Source organism: Anomaloglossus baeobatrachus, chromosome 1, assembly GCF_048569485.1.
Source record: "Anomaloglossus baeobatrachus isolate aAnoBae1 chromosome 1, aAnoBae1.hap1, whole genome shotgun sequence".
Lineage (NCBI taxonomy): Eukaryota > Metazoa > Chordata > Amphibia > Anura > Aromobatidae > Anomaloglossus > Anomaloglossus baeobatrachus.
In genome coordinates, this window is record NC_134353.1 from 448,236,357 (window position 1) to 448,261,249 (window position 24,893).

The 24,893-nt window shown below is 49.4% G+C and overlaps 1 long non-coding RNA gene across 1 annotated transcript in view; it reads left to right on the forward strand.

The window, feature by feature from the left end:
* The first annotated feature begins 411 nt into the window (after positions 1 to 411).
* LOC142294569 (uncharacterized) overlaps positions 412 to 24,893 on the forward strand; it is a 29,977-nt gene continuing 5,495 nt past the window's right edge. Inside the window, exon 1 of the long non-coding RNA XR_012751306.1 lies at positions 412 to 473. This is a non-coding gene — a long non-coding RNA (uncharacterized LOC142294569). The remainder of the gene's footprint in view (positions 474 to 24,893) is intronic.

Consider the following 24,893-nt stretch of genomic DNA (forward strand, 5'->3'; position numbering starts at 1 on the left):
TGCATCTGCTGATTCACGGAGACTAGGGTTTCCAGGGGGGGGGGATGGCCAGCTGCCGAGAATGGGCCGGTCCCAGTCGGCAGAGCCCCCCTTTCGGAACCCCAATAGGGGTCCTCCGGTGTGTTATTTCGGTGGACAGGTGAGACATATTTAACGTCAGTGTCCTCATTTGGAGCAGAGGAACATACCTCGGGTACCATTTAACCCCCCCATGTCCCGAGGTATTCCCGGACCCCATCCGCAGGGAGTAAGACCTCGTGGATGATCTCCGGCAGTATCAGCAGTACAATGGTCTTCAAATGGTTAACCCTGCCACTCAGGGACCTTCCGCCCCCCTAGCTCTTAATTACACAGGCCCAGAGATCAATGCTATTCAGGGTGGAGCCACCCCTCCTCGTTTCTATGCTCCAGCAGTGAAGGAGCTGCAGGAATATGAGGACCCGGCTCTCGCTGATGGTCTCTTTGGAGCAGAGGTGGGGGCTGTGGGGTGAAAGACTCTCATAGACGAGAATGATGGATTTTTTTGGGCTTCCCACGGCGGGATACACGGATTGATGCCGTGAACCCCCTGTTCCCCTCACCTTTCTTGCCCATCTTTCCCTGGGCAGGGATGGATGACCATATGTCAGAGGGAGAATGGAGGGGCTATCGTGGGAAGACTTTCTTGTTCATACAGGAGCCTCGGTTTTGTAACTGGGCACAAATTGCAGTCACCCCCTGGACTGCCTGAAACTACCACTTTGGTAGGATTTGAAGGGTCCTGTATTCAAGCAACAAAAAGCCGTCCAGTGAACCTGAGATTTCAGGACTCAGGGGGATCGAAGCAAAGGGGTCTTCGATGTACTTTTTGGGTAAATCCACAGTTGGACTCCACCATTCTGGTGTACTGATGTACTAGGAGCATTGGGAATTGTTGTTGATTTATGTAACTGAGTTCTGTGGCGTGACAAGAGAGCCATTGTTTGTTCTGTTATTGTGCCTGTGGAAGAAGAGCTGGAGAGTCATGAAGTAGACATTGCCAGCTTTAATCTATGTACTGATGAAATTTTGGGGAAAATGTTGCAAATGATGCTTTAAAAGATGAATTGAAACAGTTGTTCCCAGAATTGTGGACTTCAAATGAAACTGATTGTGGTCTAATGCAAACTCAGGTTAAAATTGATGGTGATAAGCTACCACCTTTCCAGCGACAGTACCGAATTCCTGAAGAAATACTCCCGTACATACGGGTGGCAGTTTCTGGGTTGGAAAAACAGGGCGTGGTCGTGCATAGAAACTGCCTGTGCAACAGCCCCATCGTGCCTGTCAAAAAGACAGATGGTAGCTTTCGCATGGTTGTGGACCTGAGACTTGTAAATAAGTACACTCCGTTAGGCTGCTTTCACACTACGTTTTTTTAACATCCGTCATTAACGTTTTTTTAACGCAAAAACGGATCCAGTGCAAATGCGTTTTCATTTCAATGCATTTGCAATGGACTTGCGTCAACATGCGTTCACCTGCGTTTGCGTGCGTTATAGTAAGGATCCAGCGACTTGCAGTTTTTTAACTTATTTCAAAAACGCTACTTGTAGCGTTTTTGAGCTGCGTCCAAATACTGCAAATTGCTGGATCCTGACTAAACAGCATGCAAACGCATGTGAACGCTGGCATGCTGATAGGCAGGATCCTGCTTGCTCTACTGAGCATGCCCAGAAACCAGCCTTGGGTGATCAGTCTCTCTCTCCACCTCCCTCCCTCTTTCCACCTCCCTCCCTCTCTCCCTTCCTCCCTCTCTCTCTCCACCTCCCTGCCTCCCCCTCCCTCTCTCTCCAATCTCCCCTGCCTGAGAGCGGAGGACGCTCGTTACCAAGGTAAACATCGGGTAACCGCGGTCTTAGTTACCCGATGTTTACGTTGGTTACGTGTGCAGGCAGCCGGCTCCTAGCAGCTGCAGACGCTCGTAACCAATGTAAATATCGGGTATCCAAGCAAGTTACCCGATGTTTACCTTGGTTACGAGCCTCCACAGCTGTTAGATGCCGGCTCCCAGTCTGTCACGTTCAATTCCCCTCACTCCCGATCACATGACTCCAATGCCCGCCCATAAACTTAAAGTGACAGGATCCTGCAAAATAACACATGCGTTTGCATGCGTTTTTTTGCTGTAAAAGCAGGATCCGCTTTTGCAGCAAAAAAACGTTCATGACGCATGTTAAAAAAACGTAGTGTGAAAGCAGCCTTAGCTGCTTACTTTGTTGCATCTGTCCCTGAAGTCATGTCGCAGCTGAGGAATGAATGTAAAGTGTTTTCATGTCTTGACATTGCAAACGGATTTTTCTCTGTACCCATTGTTATTTTTTCCAGAGAATTTATTGTGGATTTTGCTTGCCTTGCTAAACCACTATATATGAGCTCCTAAAAGGTATTGAGAATAATTATGTCCAAATCATTATCGAAGCCCTACAGGCTTTTGAGGGGTTAAAGCGGGCTCTCTCTGCAACCATGGCATTAATCAACCCTGATCCATCCCGGCCCTTTTACATCCAAGCCTGCACAGGGGATGTATCCATCTCATCTGTGCTTTTGCAAAAATGGCCCAAAGAAAGTTCTGAAATTACAAGTCATTTACATGCCTTGGGTTTTTCCTCTTGGTTGTTAACGTCCGTGGAAAAGGGCCTCACTTTGTGCATGAAGCATGTACTGGCTGTACACTGGACGATGAATCAAGTAAGACACAGTCGGATCTGCTCCTTTGATTTTACCAGCTATTATGCTGGCCATCCGTGCTGTGGCTTCCAAATCCACAGGAATTTCTCCTTTTGAATTAATGATGGGAAGACAGATGCCTGTTCATTTGCCAAGTTACATTGTATAGGCCCCTTTACACACTGCAACATCGCAAACGACATCGCTGTAACGTCACCGGTTTTGTGACGTAATAGCGACCTCCCCAGCGACATTGCAGTGTGTGAAAACATCAGCGACCTGGCCCCTGCTGTGAGGTTGCTGATCAATACACATCTCTCAGAACCATTCTTTGGTCCTTTGTTTTCCGCTGTGCAGCATGATCGCTAGAAAGTCTCAGTGTGTAAAGGGGACTTTACAGCGACTTCGTTAACGACTTCCCTTTCAAAAAGCTGCTTTACAACGTCCCTAATGACTAGCTAGGTCGTTCTGCAGGTCCGTATCGCTGTTGCGTCGTTTTCCAGGTTTGCCTGTTGACAGCGCACCAGCGTCTCACCAGAGACTTTGTAGCGATCCCGGCCAGGTTGGGATCGCTGGTGGGATCGCTAGAAAGTCTCAGTGTGTAAAGGGGCCTTATTGTCGCGGGCGGAGGAGGGGACGCTGTGCTCTCCCACTGCTCGGGTCCGGCTGCCGCTGCTGCGGCCGCTGCTGCTACTCGGCGGTGGCTCGAGCGGTGGGCCGGATCCTGGGGACTCGAGCGGTGCTCCTCGCCCGTGAGTGAAAAGGGGGGGTGATTGGTTGTGGGGGTTTTGATTATGGATATTGTCCGTGACGCCACCCACGGTTGTGGTGATTTTGGTGACACCACCGATACTCTAGACGGGGATACTGGGAGCAGCTTTGTTGTTAGTTCTCCCCTCCGTGGGTAGTGGGTTTGGTTGTCCCGGGGCCCGGTGATGGGGTAGGGATGGATGGCAGGCAGGTTACGGGGCCTGGGGAGGTGCAGGGTCGCAGGGGCAGCGCTGTGCCGCTCGGCACGGTGGTACTCACTCAGCCCAATGATGAAGACACAGTCTCGGTAAAACACACGGCTGGATGGACGGGTCCCACAGACGGCTGCGGTGTTGTTGCTCCCGGCAGGTTGGTGGTGACTGCCTTTCCCTGCACCTAAGATGTCTGTACGGTTCCAATGGGTTCCCACCGGTAACCCACTCCCTGGCTTGGATATGGGCCGGAGGAGCCCCTTTTGCCCGCAGGCGCTGGCCCTGAGAAACGGTTGCCTTGGTGGTGGCGGTGTCTCTCTCACTCGGTTGGACGGTTGCCTTCTGTCGGGACTTGACTGTTTGGAAACCCAGGAGGTCCCCTTCACTAACGGATTTGGCAAATTCACGGTGGCTCCTAGCCTTGCCGGGGTCCGAAAAGCCCCTGCCAGATGGTGCTGGCTCCTCTTTGTGTACCGGTCCAGTACCGCCGGACCACCGCCCGTCCACGGTCCTTACGGTAGACTCCAATCGGCCACTCCTGCAGACGGTCACCACCGTCTGCCAACCTTGCTGATCTGTCCGGGCCACACACCCGGACCAACTTCAGGCTGCTCAGCTGTCACTTTTCTCCTCTCACTTTCACTTCTCCAACTCATCTGCCTGGTTTTCCCGCCTCCAGGACTGTGAACTCCTCAGTGGGCGGGGCCAACCGCCTGGCCCACCCCCTGGTGTGATCATCAGCCCCTGGAGGAAGGCAACAAGGGTTTTGTGTTCTTGCTTTGGTGTGCCTGCTGGGAGTGTGGGGTGTGTGGGTGTTGTGCTCTGTGGCCCCTGGCTTGTCCAGGGCGCCACATTCCCCCTTAGTTAAATGCAGACCGTCCGCGAGCTGCCCGTCCATCACCGGTTTTATTTTCATCAACTCAAAAAGATAAAAAACGGTAACAGACATACAAGTATAATAACATCTTCCCACATCGGGAGGTACTCTTACTTAAACGTTACTAACAGTTGCAAACGGTTACGGCTTCCGCTCTCTCCCACCCAAGCAACCTGGCCCTGATGCTGCCCCTAAGTAAACAGACAGCACCCCTTGACCCCAGTCCTGCACAAGTTGCCCGAGCGGGTTCTGTCCTTTTCAGGGGACCCACGTCCATGGGGAGCCCCTGAAACCCCCAGAGGATTGCCACCGGTTCCGGTGGTGGCTGGGCCCCAGCCTACTCCACTGCGGGCCCTTCCTCCAATCTGCCTCTCCGGAGGCGGTAACGGTGGAAGCTGTAACAACATTTTTAATTTACATGCCACTAAGTTTCTGGTTGCCCTGCAAGTTCTCGGGCCTGTTCATAAGCAGTTTCTTATGTAAGGTGGTGAAGGGGGGTCCCAACGGGGACCAGCTGCCAGCTACGACCGGTTTCAAATCAAGGTTGACAATCAGGTAACTTTCTTCTGTTTCATTCACTTATCATTCTTTTAAACGGTACTTTCAACACACACAGAATTTTTCCCCTTTAAAGAAGTTTCCCTGTACCTAAGTGGGGGTCTACCTAGGTTGGGCCGAGTGGACCTCCGGGGTCCGGTGTCAGTGGGGACAGGCAGTGGGGCAGAGGGGACAATCAGTTCCTCTTCCCTGCTATCGTGTGGGGTAGGCGGAGGCATAGGGGAGTTGGGCACAGGTTCACCGCCTCCATCACTTCTTCATCCACGGGTTGTGGGAACAGTATCACTGGAAGAATCACCGCGCCGTTCTGTGTAGGCCAGTCCGCTGGGAAGTCACACATCACTGTGTGGATTACCTCTTTTGCCTTCTCCGCTGGTGGAGGAACCGGAACTTCAGCCGCTGCTCTCAATGCTGGTGGGCACTTCTTTAGATGGTCCCGGGAAACCGTAGCCAAGGTGCCCCCTTGGTCACGACTGATCTGGTAGGCTTTCCCATCTTCCCATCCTGTGGCCTGTATGACATATGGGGTTTGCTCCCATTGATCATCCAGCTTGTGGGTCCTCCTCTTTCGCTTCAGCACCACATCTCCAGGCTGGAAAGGGCCAGCAGACGCCTTCTGGTTAAAGCGCTGCTCCTGTTGTTCCAGACTCCGACTCAAGTTCTTCTCAACATATTCCTAAATCTGTTACTGGACCCTCCGCCGAGTTTCCCATTCAGCTGTCGAAGGGAGTGCTTCCGGGGCTTCCAATCCCATGTCCAGATCCACCGGTAGCCGGCCGGGGCGAGCCCTTATCAGGTATGCTGGGGTGCACTTTGTTGAGCTGGAAGGGATATTGTTGTACATATCGACCAAGTCAGGTAGCTTCTCCGGCCACAGGTTCCGCTCTTCTAGCGGCAATGTCTTGAGGAGGCCCAGGACCAAGTGGTTCATCTTCTCACACATGCCGTTGATTTGGGCATGGTAAGGCGTGGTCCGGATCTTCTTGCAGCCGTACAACTGACAAAACTCATGGAACACCTCCGCTTCAAAGGCCGGGCCTTGGTCAGTAAGCACCTTCTCAGGGTATCCATGTGGTCGACAGAAATAAGCCTGGAACGCTCTAGCGGCGGTACGGCCAGTTAGGTCTTTGACTGGGACAACCACCATGAACCTTGAATAGTGGTCTACTATAGTTAGAGCGTAGGTGTACCCACTTCGGCTGGGCGTGAGCTTTACATAGTCCAGGGTGACCAGCTCCAGCGGTTGATGTGTAATGATCGGGTGTAGGGGCGCCTTCTGGCTGGCCTCGTCCTTCCTTCTCAGTGTGCAAGGGCCGCACTCTCGGCACCAGGCCTCTACAGACTCCCGCATCCCGCTCCAATAGAACCGCTCTCTCAACAGCATTTCCAGCTTCTTCCATCCGAAGTGTCCGGCACCATCATGGTACGCTTGTAGAACGGTGGGCACATTAGCTTGGGGAATCACCAACTGGCGGATTTTCTCATGAGTCTTTGGGTTAATCAGCTCACGGTACAACTTCCCCTGGTGTAGATACAGCCAGGTCCGTTCTCACCACAGGCGTTGGGCTTCAGCTGGGGCGGCAGGGTCTATTCCAGCAGTGCCTTGCTCCACCAGGATCTTGACTAGGCGGACAGCGGGCGCCTGGTTTTGAGCTTCCTGCCACTCCTGACTGGGCAGCGGGTCCAGGTTCACCCGTTGTTGGTGGACATGCACCTTCTCAGTTGGTGGCTGGTGAAACGCAGGCAACTCTATCTCTTCGAGGTCGTCATCCTCGCACCCTTCTTCCGACAAGTGGGGCATCCGAGGGAGTGCATCAGCATAAACGTTGGCACGACTGGCCCTGTATTTGATGGTGAAATCGTAGTTGGCTAGCCTGGCCATCCACCGCTGTTCTAACGCGCCCAACTTGGCCATGTCCAGGTGGGTCAGCGGATTGTTATCCGTGAAAGCGGTGAATTTTGCTGCAGCCAGGTAATGGCGGAACCGCTCGGTGATAGCCCACACCAGCGCCAGGAGCTGAAGCTTGAAAGAGCTGTAGTTCTCAGGATTCCTTTCAGTCGGTCGGAGCTTTCGGCTAGCATAAGCAATCACTTTTTCCTTCCCATCTTGGACCTGGGATAACACTGCCCCCAATCCCACATTGCTGGCATCGGTGTAGAGGATGAACGGGTGGCTGTAATCAGGATACGCTAGGATCTCCTCTCCGGTCAAGGCCGCTTTCAGCTGGCGGAAGGATTCCTCATGCCTCTCTTCCCACACCAGTGGGGCTCCGGAGGGGTCTACCACCTTTGGTCTGTCCCACGAGGAGGTCTTGCATGGGGGCAGCCATCTTCGTGTACCCCTTGATGAAGCGACGGTAGTACCCCACCAGACGCAGAAACTGCCTTACTTCCCTCACTGTGGTTGGTCTCGGCCAGTCTTGGATGGCAGTGATCTTCTCGGGGTCGGGGGCGACACCTTCTGCACCCACCACATGCCCCAGGTACTGCACTCTGGGTTTCAGCAGATGACACTTGGAGGGCTTCAACTTCATCCCGTATTTGGCAAGGGACGCGAACACCTCGGCCAGGTGCTCCAGGTGGGCTTCATATGTCTGGGAGTACACAATCACATCATCCAGGTATAACAGGACGGTCTCGAAATTTAGATGCCCCAGACAGCATTCCATCAGCCGTTGGAAGGTTCCAGGGGCGTTGCACAGCCCAAACGGCATACTATTGAATTCACAGAGCCCCATTGGGGTGGTGAAGGCAGTTTTCTCCCGGTCCTCGGGTGCCACAGCCACTTGCCAGTACCCGCTGGTGAGGTCAAGGGTAGAGAAGTAGTTCGCGGTTCTCAGTGCGGCCAAGGACTCTTCAATACGGGGCAGTGGGTAAGCATCTTTATGCGTTATCTGGTTAATCTTCCGGTAATCCACACACATCCGCATGGTGCCGTCCTTCTTAACCAGCACCAACGGGGCGGCCCAGGGACTACAGCTGTCCCTGATAACCCCTGCCTCCCTCATGTTCCTCAACATGTCCTTGGCACATTGGTAGTGTGCAGGGGGAATAGGCCTGTACCTCTCTTTGATAGGGGGGTGTTCACCGGTGGGGATATGGTGTTGGACCCCTTTAATCTGCCCAAAGTCTAGGGGGTGTTTGCTAAAAACTTGCTCATACTCCCGTACCACCCGGTATACCCCTTCTTTGTGATGTGTAGGAGTATCGTCAGTGCCTACATGTAACTGTCGGTGCCACTCATCTAACTCCCCTTGGGGCGGGTGAGTGCTGGCAGTCGGTGGTGAGGTTGGGGGGACTGCCTCGCGGATGGTGTGGGGGTCCAGTGTGAGCAACTTGGCAAGTGTAGCATACCGGGGAAGCCTGACTTCTTCCTCCCCACAGTTCAGCACCCTCACAGGCACTCTCCCCTTTTTTACATCTACCACTCCTCGGGCGGCCATTACTGTGGGCCAGTGCTCGGAGGGCATGGGCTCTATCATGGCGGTATAATCACGCCCCTGGGGCCCTACTGCCGCCCTACACCAAATCATCATCTCGCTCCTGGGGGGCACAGTCAACGGGGCAACATCCATCACTCTCACCCCACCAATCTCTCCTCCTGTCGAGTTCACATGCTGGCGGTACATCAAGGCTCGGATCTCACGCTGCACAGCTCTCTGTCGGCTCCCCGCCGCCGTGGCGGCCAGCTGCTGCAGTAAGGTCAACACATCACTCATACAGTGCTCCATCACATTGGTTCCTAGCACTATCTTCGGGTTATGATCACTGGGTTCATTCATTATCACAATCATACCCTGGTGTTGCAATTCAGCTCGCCCCACAATCATGACCACTTGTTTGTATCCCACTTGGGTCAATGGGAGTCCATCAGCAGCAATCAGTGTTATACTAGCATCTGGGGGAGCCAGCTCGTCGGTCCCCCAATACCGTTGATACAATGTGTATGGTGTGGTTACCTGTGATCCAGTGTCCAGGAGAGCCATCACCGGTATGCCGTCCACAGCCACGGGGATTATGGGCCGGGCCCCGATGTACCGGTCCCGTCAGTCTGGGGGGCCATGGGGTTCTACTCCTGAGGATTGGCCCGTGGCCCCAGGGGTTGCTCGTTTAACGGACACCGTCAGGAATAGTGGCCGGGTTTGCTGCACCTGTAACAGATTGGGGGCCCATTCCGGGAGTCATGGGCCCTTCTCCGCTGCATCCAGGGGACGTCCTCCGGGCTGTCGGCGAGCTGCATCTTCACCGGTGCCTGGGATCTGGTTGGAGGCTGGAGTGCGGCAAGAATCTTAGCAAGGTCCCCATCCATGCGGCGAACTCAAGCAGCGAGCTCTTCCATTGTCCCGCTTGGGGCTGCAGGCACTGGCGGTGCCGGTGGGGTAGGAGCCACCACAACGGTAGCAGTCTCAACTGGCCACAGGGTTGGCTCAGGAGCTTCCGATGCTGGGAGTTGCAGAGCTTTGATGGCCCGTTCCTTTAATATGGCAAAGTCCACGTCAGGGTGTTCTAGGGCCCACAGCCGAAGCTGCTTGCGGTCCTCTGAGGACCTCATCCCCTGCACAAACTGCTCGCTTAACATCTTGTTACTGTCCACGCTGCTGATAGTGTCCACCCGCTTCAGTGTGCGGAGTGCGGTCTGCAGGCGCAGAGCATAGTCCCGAATGCTATCTGCGGGCCGTTGTCGGCAACTCTGCCTCGGTACGGGTCTCAAATGCAGTCTGCAGCTTTTCAAATATGGTGGCTACAGAGGACTGGTCCCCCTCGGCCCAGGTCTCCGCCTCTTGCTCAGCCGCGCCGGTTAGCTGCCCCAGCACTAGCGCTGCACGTTGCTTATCAGTCAGGGGGTACAGTTCTAGCAGCGGACTAAGTTTTTTCCAGAAAACCTGCAAAGCATCAGGTTTCCCATCGTACTGCGGTAGCCAGGCAGTTCCGGGCACATAGGGCAAAGAGAACGGCATCACCTGAGCGAGGGCTGGGGGCGCGGCACCCCCCGCCAACGCGGCCGGGACCTGGGCAGGCCCATTCCCACCTACGGGTGCTCCAGCGGCTGCGTCCGCCGCTCCTCCGGCGGCTTCGTCGGGCGCAGACATCTTGTTTCTGTCCCCCTTAGTCTCTTTCCGGCTCCTCCTCTATCGGGGCGGGGTTTAGGCCTTCGCGCCTCCACTACTCGAGGAGACGCTCGAGTGGGAACGTTTCGCGTCCAAGATGGCGGCTTTTCAAATTTAACGGCCGGACACCTCCGGTGGTCACAAGGCGCACCTCTACCAGACGGCAGAGCGGTAGGATCCTGTTCGTGACACCAAGTTGTCACGGGCGGAGGAGGGGACGCTGCGCTCTTCCACTGCTCGGGTCCGGCTGCCGCTGCTCGGTGGTGGCTCGAGCGGTGGGCCAGATTCAGGGGACTCGAGCGGCGCTCCTCGCCCGTGAGTGAAAAGGGGGGTGATTGGTTGTGGGGGTTTTGATTATGGATATTGTCCGTGACGCCACCCACGGTTGTGGTGATTTTGGTGACACCACCGCTGCTCTAGACGGGGATCCCGGGAGCGGTGACTGGGAGCAGCTTTGTTGTTAGTTCTCCCCTCCGTGGGTAGGGGGTTTGGTTGTCCCGGGGCCCGGTGATGGGGTAGGGATGGATGGCAGGCAGGTTACGGGGCCTGGGGAGGTGCAGGGTCGCAGGGGCAGCGCTGTGCCGCATGGCACGGTGGTACTCACTCAGCCCAATGATGAAGACACAGTCTCGGTAAAACACACGGCTGGATGGACGGGTCCCACAGACGGCTGCGGTGTTGTTGCTCCCGGCAGGTTGGTGGTGACTGCCTTTCCCTGCACCTAAGATGTCTGTACGGTTCCAATGGGTTCCCACCGGTAACCCGCTCCCCGGCTTGGATATGGGCCGGAGGAGCCCCTTTTGCCCGCAGGCGCTGGCCCTGAGAAACGGTTGCCTTGGCGGTGGCAAGAGTACAAAAGGGGGAGTTGTTAGAGAATAGTCAGCCATAATATGCTGAGCAGCCATGTTGTATCTAACAGCCATCTTAGGCAGACTTGAGCAAACTAACTTTGCAGCTAACGAGATGTATTGGCTAGAGTTCTCCCCCCAGAGAGGAGCTAGACATGACATCAGTGTTATTAGCAAGTACAAGAAAAAGTTCAAAAAGGTTAATTTGTATAGAACAATACAATTGTGTCAGTTGATAGATGGTGATGTGTAGTCACGAATAGCAGGTATATTGAATTGATAAAGAAACAAAGTTGTCAATAGAGTTGTCAGTGTTTGAAGAGTTATGTGAAATAGAGGCGCCTTCAGGGATCAGAGATGTCCACAATGAAGACATTACTGAATTAATTAAAAGTATCATGGAGGCCCATAGGGATCTGATAAGTTTTTACTGCAATGCTCGTAAATAATGTCACGATGTATCATTATATTCTTTGTTTTCTAATGTGTACGCCTTTCTCTGCAGTATGAGCTTTCCTTTGTCTAACATGTATAAAAGCCCCCACACGCCTATCGGGGACCACTTCTTCATCTGTTGCTAATTCTGCTGTTCTGCAAGACACCTGCGTGTGTCTTCGTGACGATAACCTGTCTTATCTGCTCTGTTGCCATCTCGGAATAAACTTCAGTCTTTGCTTGGAACGGATTGTCTACAACGTCTTCTTAGCTCTCGAGGTCTACGGACATTTTTCTTTCACCCACAATACCGTATGAGGCCCTTACATTCTGATGTTCCCACAGTTCCCACAATACTGTATGAGGCTCATCCATTCTGATGTCCCTACAGTCCCCCCACCACAAGTTATGAGGTCCTCACAGTGATCTCCAACACCATATGTTGCCCCTTAGCACACCCTCACAACACACACAGTATGATAGCAAAAAAACAACTCAACTAACTCCATTGGGCTACTCTATACACTTTGATAACTAAGGCTCCATGCACAAGGAATGATCTAGTGACACAAACAGGCTGAATAGTGGCAATAGTTCCCTGTTCAACCATAGCTTTCAACTGTACCTGAATCCTGAGGATATAGATGCCATTAACATGCAGACAATGGGCTTGAAGAATGGCGGAGGGGGTGCATTCAGGTTACACACAGACACACACGTCGTCTTCTCTCTGCATCTTTTCCTTGCGATGGGGTTTTCGAAGTCAAGTAGGCCTTTGATTTAACCACATTAAATTCCCGAGAAGCACACTGTCTTGGACTAAGCACATTACATCACAATGTCCATTAGGTCTACTCGGTGATGGAAGTCCAAGTGCTGAGTCACGATGCAGGAATAGGATTATGATCCTAAAGCATAATAATGAACATTTAATATGCATCAATAACTTTGCTGTTAATCAAATCTCCAGGGTTAATCAAGCAAACTGCCTAATAAGAATTTCAGTGAGCAGCTTAGGTCATCTCTATAATTTAGTTGGTGCCTATTCTTAGGTTGGCACGATCAGTGTGGCGGCAGGCTACAAGGGTGGTACACTTCGAGGGGGTGGTGGCGGAACTCCTGTTATGGGGAAAAGGTCACTTCCCCACTCTGATAGATCATTCCTTGGTGCAATTTTGGGTCATTCACAATGCTCCTGTACTAGGAGACTTTTTTACCCTGGGAACCAACACCTTTAAATCCTTTGAGCAAGTTCAAACTGAATATGGCGTCCCAAGATGCCAGTTCTTTAGATACCTTCAGGTTCGCACGGCGATCCAGTCTCATATGCAGAAAATCGGAGCAAGGGAACCGAAATCATCATTTCCTATGATAAGCATTCTGAAATCCCCGGGGTCTGATATCAGCTATATATACTTACCTGTTATCGGTAGGGGTAGAGTCGGCTTCCTTGCCAGCCCAGGACAGATGGAAACTTCTGATTCCTTCTTTACATGGAGAGGAGTGGGGGGAGATACTGGAATCTCCAACTACAGTGTCCCCATCCAACAATAATAGATTGATTCAATGCTACATTGTCCACCAGGTATATCTCACTCCCACATGCCTGTTCAATATGGGCCGTTCTCATACGTTGGAATGCCCACGGTGTCACCTTTCAGGGGCAAATTTTAGTTTTGTTTTGGCAGGGGGTAACCTCCCAGTTATCATCTGTTGTGTTGATTCCAGTTTTGTGTGACCCCCTGTTGTGTCTGTTTGGGGTAATGGAAGAGCAGTCATGGGACCACTACATGAAAATATTTCTTAGGGAGGTTTTATTCATGGCTAGAAAGTTGATAGCCCTAAGGTGGATGGCAGGTTCAGATCAGACTGTACGGGCCTGGGTTAAATTAGTTAATGCAACCATACCCTATGAACGAGTAGTTTATTGTAACAGGGGGTGCCCGGAAAAATTCAATAAAATCTGGGGCCTATGGAACTCCTCTCCCAATACACTCACGGAAACCTAAAGGAAGTCACAATGATACTGGTAGATGCCTTTGGGTGTTGGAATGCGGAATGGTACCCAGCGGTATACTGAAATATTGCAATGCTATGTAGCTGTTGCCTTTTTATTCCTATTTTGGTTTTATGATATGATCATACCGATTAATTGAGTTGTTTGTATGCTTAACATAGAAACTGGTTGAATATATGAATATATAAAAATGGTAAGGTGTATAGACAACAATATTACTATATTTTAAGTGCAGCAGGCGTCATAGACACCATGTGACTGTTCAATACTATGTTTAAAATATCATTTGCCATCTATCGGGCTAATGTAACATTACACAAATGTTAGCTGTACCGTGTTTGATATGATGATGTTATTGTTAAACAAAATTAAGGAAAAAGATTGACGGCGGGATGCAACTGGTTAACAGGCGCAGGTGATCTCTGATCCAATCACGCCTGTTAGCCGCACCTTGTGTTCTGCCTCCGCATTTAATCTGCCTTTATCATTTATTTGCTGTAAACTGAGGTTTCATTTATAGGGTTCTACCTTGGCTCCTAGAGTTATACGTTGGCTCCCTCTTGTGACCAAACTTAGTAGCACCAGCTCTGTAATAAAATGTTTCTTTCTTCTCCTCTTCTCCCCCCCATTCACCTTTTGTGCCTCCCCTATTTCCTCATAGACTGTAAGCTAACGAGCAGGGCCCTCACTCCTCCTGGTATCTTAATTTTGTTATTTTGTATGGTCTCATATTGTCTGTACATGTCCCCTCTGAATTGTAAAGCGCTGCGGAATATGTTGGCGCTATAGAAATAAAACTTATTATTATTATATTATTATTATTCCTCCTTGCAATGCATTTTGGGAGAAGGCCTCATTTCCTGCAGGCTCATAAGCAAAGCCAGTCTCCATTTTACATCCTAGTGATGAGCAGTCCGGCTCTTTTTGGTGATCTGGTTGCCATGGTTCCGCTCACCAAAAAGAGCCGGATCTTTCAGATCGTTCTCGGCTCCTTATTAAATATGTGTTCACCCCAGGTGAACACATATTTAAGATTACAGTAACGCCGCAAAGACCCCGCCCACCCACAGCTAAATCCCACCCCCTTACAAGCGACCAATTAGATTGTTGAGTAGGCGGAATTTAGCCAAGGGTGGGCGGGGTTTCAGCGGCGATATTAGTTTAGATATTAGTGGCTCTCATTGGTGATCCGGCTCCTGTCGGTCACAGCAGGGAGCCGGATCTTTGTGTCGGATCGTTCGCGACCAACACATCACTATTACATCCCCTTGTGTAGGAATCGCTGGTAAGGCCTTCCACGTTTATTGCAATCTAAAACTCAGGACTTTCAGTGTTTAGTTAGCTGCCTTTCTAAGTTAGGATTAAGCGGTTTGTAATCCATATATATATTGTGCAGGCATCTGCATCTGTTATGCATAAATGTACCCTGTTATATTTTGCATGTACTGATTGTACACATCTGTTGTTCTAGTTTCACCATCAATCAGTCAATCTGAATATATTTACCTACGTTTAATCCCTTCACAACCATGGACGGAAATATCCGTCATGGAGCATGTCCCGTTAAGCCCCGGCGGCGGCGGTCGGCACACATATCAGCTGTTTTCAACAGCTGACATGTGTGCCTGCTAGCCGCGGGTGGAATTGCTTCCACCCGCGGCCATTAACCCCTTAAATCTTGCTGCCAAAGTCTGGCAGCAAGATCTATATGCACGCGGCCATGTTTTTTATTACCGCCGCCCCCACCGGACGTCACGTGCGTGATCTCGTGACTATAGGTGGTTGCCATTGTAGCACAGGGTCATGTGATGACGCCTGCAGCTATGAAGTTTCACTTTCGTTTTCCCTCGGCCACGAGCAGAGAGAAACAGAAAGTGACTGAATCTGCTGTTTACAGCTGTATAGCTGTTATCAGCAGATAGATAAGAGCGATCGGATTGCTGATCGCTATAGCCCCCTAGGGGGACTAGTATAAAAAATAAAAAAAGTAAAAAAAAAAAACTAAAAGTTCAAATCACCCCCCTTTCCCCCCATTGAAAATTAAAGGGTTAAAAAATAAATAAACACACACATATTTGGTATCGCCGCGTTCACAAATGCCCTATCAAAATATAAAATCAATTAATCTGATTGGTAAACGGCGTAGTGGCAAAAAAATTCCAAACGCCAAAATTACGTTTTTTTGGTCGCCGTAAGTTTTACGCAAAATGCAATAACAGGCAATCAAAATGTAGCATCTGCGCAAAAATGGTACCATTAGAAACGTCAGCTCGAGACGCAAAAAATAAACCATCACTGAGCCATAGATCCCAAAAAATAAGAACGCTACGTGTTTCGGAAAATGGCGCAAAACATGCACCACTTTTATTGGACAAACTTATGATTTTTTTTTTAACCCCTTAGATGCAAGTAAACCTATACATGTTTGGTGTCTACAAACTCGCACCGACCTCAGGCATCATACCCACACATCAGTTTTACCATATAGTGAACACCGTGAATAAAACATCACAAAAACTATTGTGCCATCACACGTTTTTTGCAATTTTTCCGCATTTGGAATTTTTTTGCTGTTTTCCAGTACACCATATGATAAAACTTATGGTTTCATTTAAAAGTACAACTTGTCCCGCAAAAAACAAGCCCTCATATGGCAAGATTGACGGAAAAATAAAAAAAAGTTACGGCTCTCGGAAGAAGGGGAGCAAAAAACAAAAACGCAAAAACAAAGTGCCCTGGGGCTGAAGGGGTTAATAAATGCACAGACTTCAAGCAACAGTCTAATTATTCACTTATCAGTATCAGTATCAGTATCATCCACTAAGGTGGATAAGGTTTATCTGCCTGTCAAACTGCATATGCTCAGGCTACATGCAGGGAGGACAGAACAGTGAAACAGCAGCTATCCAGCTAGTGGGATTCAAGACAAAGGCTACTCAGAGACTCAGTACAGCTACAGCAATCTCTGCACAGCCAAGCAACACCCTTAAAGGCAACATGTCCTACAAATCCTCACACAAAACGAGATCCGTAGCTTCTATCTCCTCAAAGACGTCTATCAGCAGCGCCATTGCCCGCACAAAAGCTGAAGCCGTCAAAATGAGAGCAACCTTCGTTGACAAAGAGGTCCAGCTGAAAGTAGAGAAAGCCGAACAAGAGGGAAGATCACATATCGAAAAAGCACGCTTAGATAGTGAGAAAGCACACCTAGATTTAAAGAAAGCCGAAGGGCACAAATTGAGAAAGCACGCCTAGACGCCACTCTAGAAAGACTAGCAGCAGAAAAGGAAGCTGCAGCTGCTCTAGCCAAAGCAGAGTGCCTAGAAGATGCGCAAAATCCAGAGCTGCAAAGACAAGACAGCATACTGAGCCTGAAGTTCATACCACAAGATGCATCATAACGCACATCTCAGTATGTCAACGAACTTCCTGACTCTAAACCAGTATCAACACGAGAGCACATCTCAGGTGAAACAAACAGGATTCAATATCAGGCACGACCCCAAGACAGATATAAACTTGAAAACATCACGCAAGGCAACTCTGCTGATGACAACCTTGCCACCCACCAGGTAGCAGAGGCAAATTACCATGCTGACATGTGGTACACCAGACCAAAGCAATACGACACCGGCTGGCGTCACCCAGAGGCTACTAACAGGTATGAACGCACCCCACACCACTACCAGTGTGACCCATCTCCAGTATACCTCGCTGATAACAGGGTCATAACAGACTTTGCTAAGTTCTTTACGCGACGTGATCTGGTCGCTAAGGGGCTCTTAAAATTTAATGACCAAGCTGAAGATTACAGGGCCTGGAAAGCTTCCTTCCAAAATATCACTATAGACTTGGGGTTCCTACACAGGGAAGAAATAGACCTCTAAGGCTAGGTTCACACTTCCGTTGTTTTGCTTCCGTCAGCTCCGTTGTTGCGACGCAATGACGGATCCGTCGTTTTTGAGATGTCAACTGACACAACGGATGTGTAATTTCACAGGATTCTGTTCACAGGAATCCTGAGAAAAAAAACTGATCCATCGCGTCCATTACATCCGTTATGCATTCGTTCTTTGACGGATCCGTCATGATCCGTTTGTGTTTGGAACAGCCCACTGGAAAAACTGGATTCCTGCAAAATATTTTGCAGGATACCGTAATTCCTCAAGGCGACGGATTGAGACTGATGCAAAACAACGGAAGTGTGAACCTAGCCTTAGTCAAATATCTGGGAGAAGAGTCAGGCAAACAAGCAGCAATCATCAGAGACATTAATATAAATCATCCTGAGGTTGGCCTCAAAATGATCTGGAACAGACTTGATGAGTGTTATGGCTCAGCAGAAGCAATAGAAAAAGCCTTATTCAAAAGAATCGACGACTTCCCAAAATATCTAACAAAGGTCTCCAGAAACTCCGAACTATGCGACCTGCTAATGGAAGTCCAAGTTGCTAGATGTGAAGAGGACCTACAGGGACTTGCGTTCCTCAACACAGCCAGAGGTGTTAACCCTATAGTCCAAAAATTGCCCTACAATCTGCGGGAGAGGTGGCTCACACATGGTTCCACGTACAAATACAAACACGGTGTTCCATTCCCTCCCTTCTTTTTGTAGAATTCGTACACCAGCAAGTAAGGATCAGGAACGATCCCAGCTTTGACTTTACAATGTCGTATGCCACGCTATCACCAGCTCCAAATCTACGCAAGACGTCTGTGGCAGTGCATAAGGCCGATCTCACACATCCGGCTTTTCGCCGGTTTGACGGATGCGGCGCACATCAGTACAGTGTATACAGTACAGTGGCAGCACAACAAGCGTCGGTCACATGCGGTCATGTGACCGGAGCATGTGACCCGGAAGTTGCAGCGCTGCCACTGTACTGTATCATACTGTACTGGCGTGCGCCGCATCCGTCAAACTGGCGAAAAGCCGGATGTGTGAGAGCGCCCTAAGACAATTGTTTCTTCAGGTTCTGTTCACAGGTCTGCCGGTGACTCTCACGTAGAGACGAAGACGCAGGACCCTAGCAAGCAGTGCCCACTCCATCAGAAGCAGCATTCACTCCTGAGTTGCAGAGCCTTCAGAGGTAAACCCATGCCAGATCGCAAAAGCTTCCTGAAGGAAAACGGTATCTGCTACAAGTGTTGCTTAACAACTCATCTCGCCAAGGACTGCAAGGTCAGTGTAAAATGCACAGAATATGGCACCGCAGACCACAACGCAGCTCTACACCCCGGCCCAGCTCCATGGAGTACACAGAACACTTCAACTGACCGTGAGCATGGCGGGGAGGAGAGGAACACTGCTACAACTACACTAGAGATCACTTCACAATGCACAGACGTTTGCAGAGGGACAATAGACAGTAGATCCTGCTCTAAGATATGCCTTGTCAGAGTCTATCCAAAGGGCCAAAGAGACAAAGCTGTAAAACTGTATGCCATCCTGGATGATCAAAGTAACAGATCCTTCGGTATTAGGCTATGTGCGCACGTGTGCGTATTACATGCAGTTACGCTGCGATCTGCAGCGCAGCGTAACTGCATGCGTCCTGCGTCCCCAGCACAATCTATGGAGATTGTGCAGGAGCCGTGCGCACGTGGCATATTAGAATGCAGCGATTCGGCTGCTGCCCGAATCGCTGCGTTCTAAGAAGTGACACGTCACTTCTTCCGTGCGGTTTGCATGCTGTCTATAGGGAGAGGCAGCATGCAGAGCGCACAGTCTCTGCCGGCACCATGCGCTTCAGAACGGAGCTTTTCAGCTGCGCTCTGAAGCGCACCTTTTAGGTGCGGTGCAGAGCGCACATAGCCTTAAAGGGTCAAGCACTCCCTACTCATTGAAAATGTGTGCAGGCACTGTGACAACAGCAGGCAGGAAAGCTATCTACTACCAAATCGAATCCTTAGATGGTCAGCTCCATCTACCACTGCCCACAATCATTGAATGTAACCAAATCCCTGACAACAGATCTGAAATTCCTACTCCAGAGCTAGCAATCCACCATGCTCACTTAAAACGTATAGCACACCTTATACCGGAACTTGACCAGCAGGCCCAGATAATGCTACTGCTGGGAAGAGATATCCTGCAAGTACATAAAGTGAGAAGTCACATCAATGGGTCCAGTAATGCTCCCTACACCAAAAAGCTAGACCTAAGATGGGTCATAATAGGAGACGTATGTCTCGGACGCCTTCACGCTCCCTCCTCCGTAACCAGCATGCTGACAAATACTCTGGAAAATGGTCGTCCATCTCTGTGCCAACCGTGCAACAATGAATTCCATCTCAAAGAACTTTTGCACAGCTTCCAGATACCCAATCACCTAACAGACTTTACTGATGACAACAATATGCTGTCGGGAAGCTATGAAGATCAGTAAAGGTACCGTCACACATAACGAGATCGCTAGCAAGATCGCAGCTGAGTCACGGTTTCTGTGACGCAGTAGCGATCCAGTTAGCGATCTTGTTATGTGTGACACCTACCAGCGATCAGGCCCCTGCTGTGAGATCGCTAGTCGTTGCAGAATGGTCCAGGTCATTTTCTTCAAAGGCGATGTCCTACTGGGCAGGACACATCGATGTGTTTGACACTGTGTGACAGGGTTACAGTGACTGCTGAGATCGTTATACAGGTCGCTACTGCGACCTGTATTGTTCCTGCATCGTTGGTAAGATCTGACTGTGTGACATCTCACCTGCGACCTCCCAGCGACTTACCTGCGATCCCCATCAGGTCGCATCGTTTTCGGGATCGCTGGTAAGTTGTTGTGTGTGACTGGGCCTTTAGGGTGTGCAGTCTTCCAGAAAACCAAACATGATAATCAAACAGCAATGTCTATGGAGGACACGTTGTTCTTAGAGAAAATGGGCAAGGGACTTGTTAAGGATGAGACCAACAGCTGGGTCGCACCTCTTCCCTTCAGAACCCCCAGACCACGTCTGCCAAATAACAGAGATCAAGTGTTTAAACGTTTCACCTCTCTTAAGCATAACCTACAAAGGAAATCAGAAATGAAAGATCACTTCTCCTTCATGACAAAGATTTTTGAGAATGGTCATTTAGAGATCGCTCCAACTCTCAAAGACTCTGAAGAATGCTGGTTCCTACCCATGTTCGGAGTATACCATCCCAAGAAACCAGGCCAGATTAGAGTAGTGTTCGACTCTAGTGCTAAGTTTAATGACGTCTCTCTGAATGATGTTCTTCTGACAGGTCCAGACCTCAACAACAAACTACTAGAAGTACTTATGCGTTTCCGTAAAGATTCCACTGCCTTTGTTGCTGACATTCAGCAAATGTTCCATTGCTTCCTCGTGAGGGAAAAGGACAGGAATTTCTTAAGATTCTTCTGGTACAGAGACAATGATCCTTCTAAAGAAGTCAGAGTATCGCATGAGAGTACACATCTTCAGCAACAGCCCTTCCCCTGCAGTCGCCATCTATGGACTCAAAAGGTCTGCTCAGGAAGGAGAAACAGAATATGGATCAGATGTTATTAAACAATTCCTAGAAAAGGACTTTTATGTTTATGACTGTCTGAAAGCCATGCCGTCAAATGAGACTGCCGTCAGTCTCCTCAGGAGAGCCCAGGAGATGCTCGCCTGCTCAAACCTCAGGCTTTACAAAATAGCCTCAAATAGTCGAGAACTGATGGAAGCATTCCCTTCTCAGGACTTATGTGACAGTCTCAAAGACTTAGACATAGGTTCAGACCCTGCGCCAATGCAACACAGTATGGGAATCCTCTGGAATTTGAAGTCAGACACTTTCACCATTCAGGTCAGCCAGGAGGAAAAACCCTTCACACGTAGAGGCGTTCTGTCTACTATTAACAGGCTGTACGATCCCTTAGGTTTCGCAGCTCCTGTTACAATACAAGGCAAGGCTCTATTAAGACTATAGATTCTAAACATCAGAGTCACATCGGGTTCATTATGGGAAAGGCCAAACTTGCACCACAACCAGAACATACCATACCCAGGTTAGAACTTTGTGCTGCAGTCTTAGCTGTCGAGTTAGCTGAACTCGTCACATCTGAAATGGACATTGACCTGAAACAGACAGAATTCTATACAGATAGCAAAGTGATCCTAGGTCAGTCATGGCGAACCTTTCACAGGCAGAGTGCCCAAACTGTAGCCTTAAACTCATTTTTTTTCCGAAGTGCCAACCAATCCTATTATGTAAATAATTGATTGTAACCTTAAGCTGGTGTCACACTAAGCGACAGCGACAACGACGTCGCTGTTACGTCACCATTTTCGGTGACGTAACAGCGACCTTGTAAGTCGCTGTTATGATCGCTGCTTAGCTGTCAAACACAGCAGAAGCAGCGATCATAACGTCGCTGTGCTACATGTGCAGAGAGCAGGGAGCCGCGCTTAGCGCTGGCTCCTTGCTCTCCTAGGTACAGTACAGATCGGGTTAATTAACCCGATGTGTGCTGCAGCTACATGTCACAGTGCAGAGAGCAAGGAGCCGCGTGCACTGCTTAGCGCTGGCTCCTTGCTCTCCTTGCTACAGTATACATCGGGTTAATTACCCGATGCATACTGCAGCCACATGTCACAGTGCAGGAGCCGGCACTGGCAGCAAGAGCGGAGGCTGGTAACCAGCGTAAACATCGGGTAACCAGGGAAAGGTCTTCCCTTGGTTACCCGATGTTTACGCTGGTTACAGCTTACCGCAGCTGCCAGTGCCGGCTCCTGATCGCTTCATTTCGTCGCTCTCTCGCTGTCACACACAGCGATGTGTGTGTCACAGCGGGAGAGTGACGACCAAAAAATGAAGCTGGACATTCAGCAACGACCGGCGACCTCACAGCAGGGGCCAGGTCGTTGCTGGATGTCACACACAACGACAGCGACGGGACGTCGCTGCAACGTCACAGAAAATGGTGACGTAGCAGCGACGTCGTTGTCGTCGTCGTTATGTGTGACACCAGCTTTACCTTTGCAGTCTTCTCTTCAGCAGGGGGCATCACACTCATGCATGCTTACCACACATTGAAGCTGAGCCCCTGCCCTTTCCAGACACAGCAGTTGGATTGATCTTTCTGGAAAAAATTGTAGCATATTAGACAGATTTTAGCATGGTATGCAATCAGATTTCACCCTGTAATCCACATCTACATTTCAAAGTCTGAACATCTTGAAATCCCATAAAGATGTACGAGTTGCTCCCCTCCCCTTTCATTGTGTAGTTCTGTCCCCCTTCCTGGCCACTTTCTGGTAAACAGGTCCCCCATCCTGATATATATTTCCTACATTCTGGTATATTTGTCCCCATCATGGCCCCATCCTGGTAAATGTACCCCATCCCGGCATATTCCCCATCCTGGTAAATGTCCTCCACTGTGCTAAATGTTCCCCATCCTGGCATTTTTCCCCATCCTGGCATGTTCATGTACCCCCATCCTGGCATGTTTCCCCCCTTCCTGGCATGTTCCCCTTCCTGCTAAATGTACCCCATCCTGGCATGTTTGCCCCGGGCTCGCTCTCTGTTTGCCCCGGGCTCGCTCTCTGTTTGCCCCGGGCTCGCTCTCTGTTTGCCCCGGGCTCGCGCTCTGTTTGCCCCGGGCTCGCGCTCTGTTTGCCCCGGGCTCGCGCTCTGTTTGCCCCGGGCTCGCTCTGTTTGCCCCGGGCTCGCTCTGTTTGCCCCGGGCTCTGTCTGTTTGCCCCGGGCTGGCACTGTCCCCCACACCTTGGCACAGCCGCACACAGTTTAAAAATAAAAATTAAAAAAAAAAAACTCACCTTCCAGCACTCACTCCACCACTGTGCGCCATTGGGTCCTCAGTCAGTTCAGTTCCCGCGCGGCCACAAGACGCCGGCGCCGCCTACTAACACTCTTCCATCTCCTAGGCAACAGGCCTGCGGCCCAGGAGAGGAGGCGTTTCAGAGGGAGGAGAAATGTCTCCTCTGCTAAACACATCTTTGAACTGCCGGCGCGATCACATCGACAGTTCAAAGTGGCTCAGTGTGGCGACAGCATGGCATAGGTTCGCCATACTTTTTCCTTACTAGTGGGCTACATTTAGAATGTGAACTCAAAGTTTTTGTTTCCCATATACGGTGGTGCGCATCTCTCGCATGCTCCATTCACTGACCTCCGTTCACCGCCGGCAAATACACGCTGACATTCCGTAGCGTTTATTACTATGACGACGCGGGTTGTTATGCATCTCGTGACCGACGGGGGGAGGTCAATAATAGTGAAGGTAGTCACGTGCTTTATGCGCTGCAAAAGCTCCGGCACCGGAAACAACACCTGTTCTTAATTACGGGCGGTAATTTCAAACCAAGCAAAGTATTTAAGAGCCATCAGCATCACTCCCCTTTAGCACCCCTGAAGAAAAGCACGCTTGAAACACGCGTCGGGTTATAGCGATACACAGGATTTCCTGGACTATTCACAAGGTATATCAGACTCTAAAAGAATTCCTTTGCACAGCACATGCACTTTTTTACTACAATAAGTCACTTCTTTTATACTTTAGCTCATATACCTTCCACTATTGGTATTATACATAACTATATATGCACTTTGCACTTTGTAAATTATGTTACATACCAAGTGACATATTTTTATAATTGGTCCTCACATCAGTTATTTATTTTTCCTGTTTTACCGCTGCTAATTTATTTGGATTATCAGATCCTGTCCTATATTGATGTTAAATATGTTTTTACATGCATTTTTAAAAATGTAAATAAATTTAACATTTTATTAAGAGAAAAAAAAACATCAATTCCCTTTTCTGTGACCTTTCATGGTTATTTTAAAAGGTATTTTGAGAGGTTTTTAATACGGAATATTTTGATTACTCGTTTCCTTTTTCTGTTTATATAACAGTATCTATTCTGTCTCCACAATGTGGAAAATGGATATGAAGGCCAGAGAATTGAACTGGAAAATTAAGGCCACTGATCTATTTGGACGGTGATCATTCCATGATTTTAATGAATTGTCTTCATCCAATAAAGAAACTATCAAAACTTATAAAAATGCTCTACACAAAAAAACAGAATGTGGTGGACCATAACCACATTAGATAGTTATATTTCCCGAAAAATTATAACTAGAGGCCTCAGGATTCAACTTTTTCCAACTTTTGAGTTTAAAAATTTAAATCTTTTACAAAGATGGATGGAAACCGCTAACAGTTGTTCACTTACTTTCTTGCAAATCATAAATTAACATAATAATCAGGCCCTACAAGAGATTGAAGAGGAAATTGTCAAAATTGAATCCTCTTTACAAAATAATATGGATAAGGAAACCTTTGAGAATTACAGTAAATAAATTAATAAAGACTTAGAAAAATGGGAGCAAGACATTAGTACCAATAAAAAGAAAACATTTTTTAGGGATGTTCAGGATTACAA